This window comes from Mandrillus leucophaeus, unplaced genomic scaffold (assembly GCF_000951045.1).
Source record: "Mandrillus leucophaeus isolate KB7577 unplaced genomic scaffold, Mleu.le_1.0 Scaffold546, whole genome shotgun sequence".
Classification (NCBI taxonomy): Eukaryota; Metazoa; Chordata; class Mammalia; order Primates; family Cercopithecidae; genus Mandrillus; species Mandrillus leucophaeus.
The window spans coordinates 1,081,999-1,089,754 of NW_012105875.1; positions in this window are offsets into that span (position 1 = coordinate 1,081,999).

Here is a 7,756-nt window from a genome sequence, read left to right on the forward strand (position 1 = left end):
ATACTAGCTTTGAGCCACCATGTAATGTCCAGTTTCTGTGAAGTCACCATGCTGAAGAGGTCACATGCCTGAGGAACCAAAGCTGTGTCGTTCTCTCAGTTCAGGCAGTAGACGTGGAAATGAACAGGTTTAACTGCAATCACATTAGAGACCCCAAGAATATGTGGGATTCTTTTGTATTATTCTTGCATCTTTTCTTAATGTTTAGAATTAATTCAAAATAAAAGTTTTAGAACATTTACAAAACATTACAAAAATGTTAAAAATTACTACACTAGCCCCCTTAAAGTAACAAGATCATATGCATACATACATACACACATCACATACACATATATACACATTCATACAAAATCCTGTCTCTGCCCACTTTCCTAAACTTATTCTGAGTAACTACCAATGCCAATAATTATAAATTTACCTCCTCTCATTTCACTCTGTATTCCGCTGAATGGATAAGCCATCAAATATTTTGTCAGTCCAACTGATAAATGCAAATTTTGCTATTATCAACAACGCAACTATGAACATCCATTTACATACATCTGTAACCGAGTGTCTCAGTCTTCAAATGCATCTTAAAACTGTTTTCCCTTTCCTTCCTGATATGGTTTGGCTGTGTCCCCACCCAGATCTCATCTTGAATTCCCATGTGTTGTGGGAGGGACCTGGTGGGAGGTGATTGAACCAAGGGGTCAGGTCTTTCCTATGCTGTTCTCATGATAGTGAATAAGTCTCACAAGATCTGATGGTTTTAAAAAGGGGAGTTTGGCTGGGCGCTGTGGCTCAGGCCTGTAATCCCAGCACTTTGGGAGGCCGTGGCAGGCAGATCACGAGGTCAGGAGTTCGAGACAAGCCTGACCAACATGGTGAAACCCCGTCACTACTAAAAATACAAAAATTAGCCGGGAGTGGTGGCATGTGCCTGTAATCCTGGCTATTCAGGAGGCTGAGGCAGGAGAATTGCTTGAACTTGGGAGGGGGAGGTTGCAGTGAGCCGAGATCGCACACTACATTCCAGCCTGGGTGACAGAGCAAGACTCCATCTCACAAAAAAAAAAAAAAAAAAAAAAAAAAAAGGTGGGGGTTTCTGCACAAGCTCTCTCTTTGCCTGCTGCAATCCAGAGACTCCGTCTCAAAAAGAAAAAGAAAAAGAAAAAGAAAAAAAAGGGGGAGTATCCCTGCACAAGCTCTCTCTTTGCCTGTCATCCATGTAAGACGTGACTTGCTCCTCCTTGCCTTCCACCATGATTGTGAGGCCTCCCAGCCACGTCAAACTGTAAGCCCATTAAACCCTTTTTCCTGTATAAATTACCCAGTCTGGGGTATGTCTTTATTAGTAGCATGAAAACTTGCTAATACACTTCCCAATCTCAGAACGTAGCCTTGTACTTTAAAACTCTTTGTATTTCCTTTTCCCACCAGGTACTTCCATGCACAGTGCTTGCGTATCTAATTATGTGTTTGCTTAGAAATTCCGGGGCTAATTATAAAACAGCCCAGACATAGAGACCCAGCTGCACAATCCTCTCACTTAGGCAGAGTTACAATTAGTTCACCACTAATTGGGCCAAAATCAGGATGACACAAACTATTTCTCTGGATGGGCAATTACTCAAGATATCCATTGGAATAAGACATACAGATCTGCATTTTCCTGTATCACTCCCACACATATGTCCCACACCAAGTTTTCCTTCTTAAACCCCCTCAGTCAACCCAAAAAGTAAGACTGGACTTTTAAGGCATGAGCTTGGCCATTCCCCAACTACTTGCATTTAATTAATAAAATTGCGTTTCTTTCACAACACCTTACTTGTGTTTTCAGCCTTTGAGTGGCAAGCAGTGGATTTTAGCTGGTTACAAATTTCGTGCCCCATGGTACAAACTGTGTGTTTTGAGCAGCTCAGCCTGTACACCTGGTTTCCAATGAATGGAGCAATTGGGCACAGCAGATGCCAGAACTTACCCATTCATGCTACCAGGCAGTACAGCAGTCACTTGCAAATGCTAGCTGCGCTGCAGTTGGGACCTTACGGAATTCCCAACAACCGTCAATACTGTTTGTCTTGGGGATTTGCCCTTCCCTCTTCTTCATGGCATCAGCTGCTATAATACTGTGTTGGAGTGAGGAAAGCCACATCTGGGAAGCTGATGGGCTTCAAGAACTGGGCAACCAGAGTGCATCCAAAAATCCTCTGTCTTTGCTATCTGGGCTTTCCAGCTATCAGGACCTAATGCAGGTCACTCCATGGTCCCACCTGGGTTTGAGACAAGATCTCAGGACTTTTCTCTAAAATACCCTGAGTACCAGTCTGGAACACTCTGTCTACACTGGATCCATCTGTGGTTTTTGTCTGTTTAGTGATTCGTATCCTTCTGAGGATGCTTTGGCAGTTTCCATCCCACCAGCCAAGACCAGGTCCAACTGATTATCAGAGGGCAGCAAGATAGGCTACTCTTCTCCTTGCTAGGGGAAAAGCAGGTTTTATCATTTTGGCCACCAATTTTGTAACTCTGAGACTTTAGAATATTTTAGACACTTGTGTCAAGCTTTGTGGGGAGGAGAATGTGTGAGAATTCTTTTCTAGACTATCTGGGAATCCAGCTGGTTACATATCTATGGCCGTTTTTGTACACATTTTAAATTGATGGGAAAATTACAGCAATAAAAATTCAGAGCTCAAATGGTTAACCTGCAACTATAAAGTTAAGCAGAATCTTCTAAAGTCTCTATTTATGTTTCTCTTTTGTTTTCAGCCTGTGCTGATTCTACTGTTAGTAAGCTACTGATGTTGAGATAAAACTCACTGTTTCAAAGTAATGTAGATAATTTTTTATTCTTATACAGTTCAGCTAGTTCTGGCTAAAATATAAACATTGCAAACTTCTTTAAAACTTAATTTAAAAAAGGTAAAAAAGGTTTTTAAAAATTAAAACTGCCATAAAAACTGTTTTACCCAAAATTTTGATCCACCGTTCTTCTTGGATTACCTATCAGGGCAAACAAAATTTAGCCATGTAAACAGATTCCATTTCATAAAAAAAAAAAAAAAAATTTTGGATACAGCTATCTTTTATAAAATGGTGAGTGTGTATTGCTATCTTATGGCTAGAACTCTAAGGTAAAAGCTATTGGATCTTTGTATATGTGTGTACATATTTAGATGTTTTTTCGACTGCATTATTACATGTATGTAACATGTATTGTTATGTGTTGCTCTAGCATGCTACCAAATGGCCTTGTAAGTAGATGAGTAATTATAAATTAAGTAAGTACAAATGCTTTTCAAGTTCACATAGATCTTCAGTAAATAAAACTGGTTTTAAAATCATTAGTAAGATTAAAATGTCTTCAGAATTGTCAGCATACATTTTTGTCTGGGTAAATAAGTTTTATAGCTTTATAGTTACCTTGGCTAAATGTTTTAAGGTGTCACAGTTTGGCACAAAGGTTCTGAGACTATAAACCCAACTGAAAACAGAGTAATCTTTGTGCAATTTTTTTAAAAAAAATAAACTTTACAATTGTTAGTTTAACGAAAACAGCTAAATCTTCTGAGCTACTGGCAAAATGCCCAGTGTTTAAGGTTCTTAGTTAGATGCATATCTGATATTCAGACTTTAAAAATGGTTAACAGGGAAATAACTTTAAATAATGACCAACTTTATGTGATATCTCAGTTTTCAATAGTAATCTAGATAGGCTGTTAAAAATGAGAAAATATTGAGTACATATAAATGAGATAAATGCTTACAGACTTTTTGTGTAATTTAAAACCCTAAAAATTTTAAATTAAATAATACTCATTCACCCTTTCTACTTTCCCATACGTTAAGGCATAGAACGGTTGAGGACAGTGTAAATCCAGGTAATGGGTCAAGACCTTTACGAACTGAAAATAAAGTGCTACTAAAATCCTAGAGAAACCAAGGGCCAGACCAACAGCTAGCCAAAAAGTAGACAGTAACTCAACCATCCATTCATCTGTCAGATTGGACGGAATAAGACCATGGATACATCACACTAAGGTGAAGGCAGCTCCTCCTCAACCTGATGCCTCAGACAACCGGACTGCTTGGTCATGTAAACCAAGAGGACCTAAAGTTATTTATTAAAGAAAAATCATACAAATAAGTAACACCCTTCTGTTAACATGAATTGTTAATGAATTGTACAGTTATAAGTACATTCTTTATCTTTGCTAAAACTAACCTGTTTGCTGAATGGGCACAGCTGGTGAGTTACCCTAAAATAAGACTGTTGGGTCTGCGGGGTGCCACCCCTTTCTTTAATCACAGGCTTGCCATGGTGCATACAAACGGCTAACCTGAGCACTTGAGTATTTTTATACTTGGGGTAAAAATACTCACCTGCTTCCCTTCTATGATTACAGCAGCACTTACCATGAGTTCCCCACCTCTGAGAAAACACATAAACATATTTTCCTTCTGGTTCCATATAAACAGGTTAATGCCACCCCCACTACAGGATATGCCATACATGATGGCATAGGATGGCTGATGGCAGCGTAAATCCAGGTAATGGGTCAAGACTTCTACGCACTGAAAAACACAATAACAGTACACCCTGCACTATCTCCCACGATATGGGATGATTACCTCTTCAACAATGTGGCCAAACCCTTGGACTGACTATTAACATGTGACCAGGATGCACCATCAAAATAGCATCCACCTCCACAACAGGGCCTTATCCTTCCCCCTGGGGTTTGCTATGGGTCTGTGGCACTCATGGTTGGCCTTACTGTTGGGGACCAGCCTTAACACCACCCGTAGGGTACCTGAAGTCCAGTGGCGACAAAGGAATGAGAAGACACAGGTTAAGAGTTCATAAAGGTGGGAGCCGGGGGGCTAGAGCAAATCAGAAGCTGCAAAGGCCCAGAGTTTCGGCCTCTACACTATTTATTGAGTATAATCACTTAGATCTAAGATGTTCAGGGCAAACCAGTGAAAGGGAGGCAGTGCAGTATACGCGTGATCTATAGCAGTGGTGGTTTAAGTGAATCTCCTTTGTGCTCACACAGTGTATCTTTAATTTATCAGAGAGTAGCTGGTGGGAGTGGGCTTAAATAGGAGCCTGCGTATCTGTCTACACTTCAGTGCTTCAAAGGAGTGTCTTTTTTCTTGAACACAGTGTTTACAGATAAGAGAGCAGGTCTCGCTCTGAGTATGGGAACATGATGGCCATTAGGAGGCTTTCTTTCTCAGAGGCCTTTTGTGGCTTTCCACAAATTATTGTCCCATATTTTTATGGCCAGTTTATGTAGGCACCCCACAAGCCCTTTTCCCAACACTTACAACTGGACTGGTAGACGCACCTGCGGGCGCCCTTCCCTACCAGGATGTATCCTTTCCCATTTAGACTCTCTCCAAGCCAACTGGGAAAGTGTAAAGGCTAGACAACCCCATCAAAAATAGGCATCAAGGTGGTTGTATCCACTAGGCTTTTCCCCTCCCCAGGCAGTGGCCATAGATGTAAAATTACAAATAAAAGACCTGGTTAAACATACGGCTGCTACTTTTAATAATATCCATCATGCCATTCCCTTTCTCACTGAAAGACCCTCACAAGATTAGACAAGTGGCCCTGCAGAACTATATGGTCTTAGATACCCTGACTCAGCACACGGCAGCCCTTGTGCACTGATTAAGACTGAATGTTCTGTCCGGGAGCAACGGACCACAGTGCCTGTAATCCCAGCACTTTGGGAGGCCGAAAAGGGTGGGATCACTTGAGGTCAGGAGTTTGAGACTGGCCTGGCCAACACAGTGAAACCTTCTCTACTAAAAATACAAAATTTAGCTGGGCATGGTAATGTACACCTGTAATCCCAGCTACTGGTGAGGCTGAGGCATGAGAATTGATCTTGAGAGGCAGAGGTTGCAGTGGGCCAAGATTGTGCCATGGCACTGCAGCCTGGGTGACACCGCAAGACTGTCTCAGGAAAAAAAAAAAAAAAAGACTAAGTATTATGTATATATACCACATTATTCTCACAATATGACCCAAGCTATGCATGCATTGGACACCCATATTTCTGATACAGATATAGGATCCTCTCCCAGGACCCTTGAACAGTGTGGTCCAGCTGACTTCCTCATAAAAGACTTTCATATACAGTATGGTTGGTATTCTTCTCATTGTCCTCATCAGCTGCTGTGGATTTTACTACTGTTATACACTGAGGACAGACTTTCTCAAAAGTTCCTAGGTCCTTGGTCCTCCCACTGTAAGGCTCCAGCAAGTTCCTGCTACAGATCTGGGAATGCGGATATATTTCCAACTCCAAGTGAATAGATTCCATTCTGGTACTTCCCAACTACGCCCCCTTGCAGCAGGAAGCAGCCAGATTAACTGTGTTGCCCACTTTCCATAAAAATAGGATGAAGTTCGACAGTGGGGAATTCTAACAGAGTATTCCAGCTTTGAAATGCATTTAAAAACTTTTCTCCCTTTCCTCCCCAATCTCAGAATGTGGCCTTATATGTTAAAACTCTTCATCTCTCCCTTTCCCACCAGGTACTTCATGCACAGCGCTCCCTTGTATAATTGTGCTTACTTAGAATTCCAGGGACTAATTTTAAAGCAAAACAGACACAGACTAAACAAATCAGCTGCGCAATCCTCCCACTTAGGGGCAGTTATGAACAGTTCATCCACCACCCCTGGGCCAATATCAAGATGATGCAAACTGGACTCCAGATGGGCAGATTACTCAAGAAAACCATCAGAAGACGACATGCAAGACCTGCACCTGACTGCACCGCTCCCACTTACTTCCCACACCAAGTTTCCCTCTTAAACTCCCTCACTCAGTCCAAAACGTTGGAATGGTCTTTTAAGGCATGAGCCTGGCCATTTCCCAATTGCTAACATTTGATTAGTAAAACTGCTTTCCTTTCACTACATTTTGCTTTTCATGTTTTCAGCCTCTGAGTAGCAAACAGCTGGACTTAAGCCGGTTACACATCCATAACACAGGATTACATGCCATATAATGAGATAAAGCAAACAAGATTTAGCTGTAAGGGATTATCATCAATTTTATCAAACTGAATCACTTTTACTTTGATAAAATTGAAGTCACCATAATTTTTTGAACAGTTAAAATATCATCCCAACCTTCCATGTCACAGTAAACAACTGTTAGCATATTAATATCCTTCCATTATTTCTATGCATATAATCACATCATTAGGTGGACAGACTTCTATTAATTGGATCCATCCCAGGAAGGAGCTAACCTAGTTTTCTCATGAATAATGTTTTCTCTAGTCATTATAGACCTCTGATCATCTTAATGGCTGTATATTATAAGGATTTATCAAGACTTACTCAAATATTTTACTGACATTTTCCTTTTTGAATTCAGGATAAAGATCCTTGTGTACAATCTTTCTCGCTTTTGTCACAATCTCCTAAGTGAAATTTCTAGTGCTAGGACTGCCAGGTCAAAGAGTATTTATTGTCCACTAATACCAAGAGGTGTTAAGCATAGAATGCTGTGTAAACAGTAATCCATCTAAATCATTACATTGAATACAATTTCAAGGTTGGGCACAGAGGTTCACATCTATAATCTCAACACTTTGGGAAGCCAAGGTGGGAGGAATGCTTGAGGTCAGGAGTTTGAGAACAACCTGGGCAACATTGCAAGGCTCTATTCAACAGAATAAATAAACAATAAGATAAAATTCCAATAAAGACCCAACAGGTTTCTTGCCCTGCCAC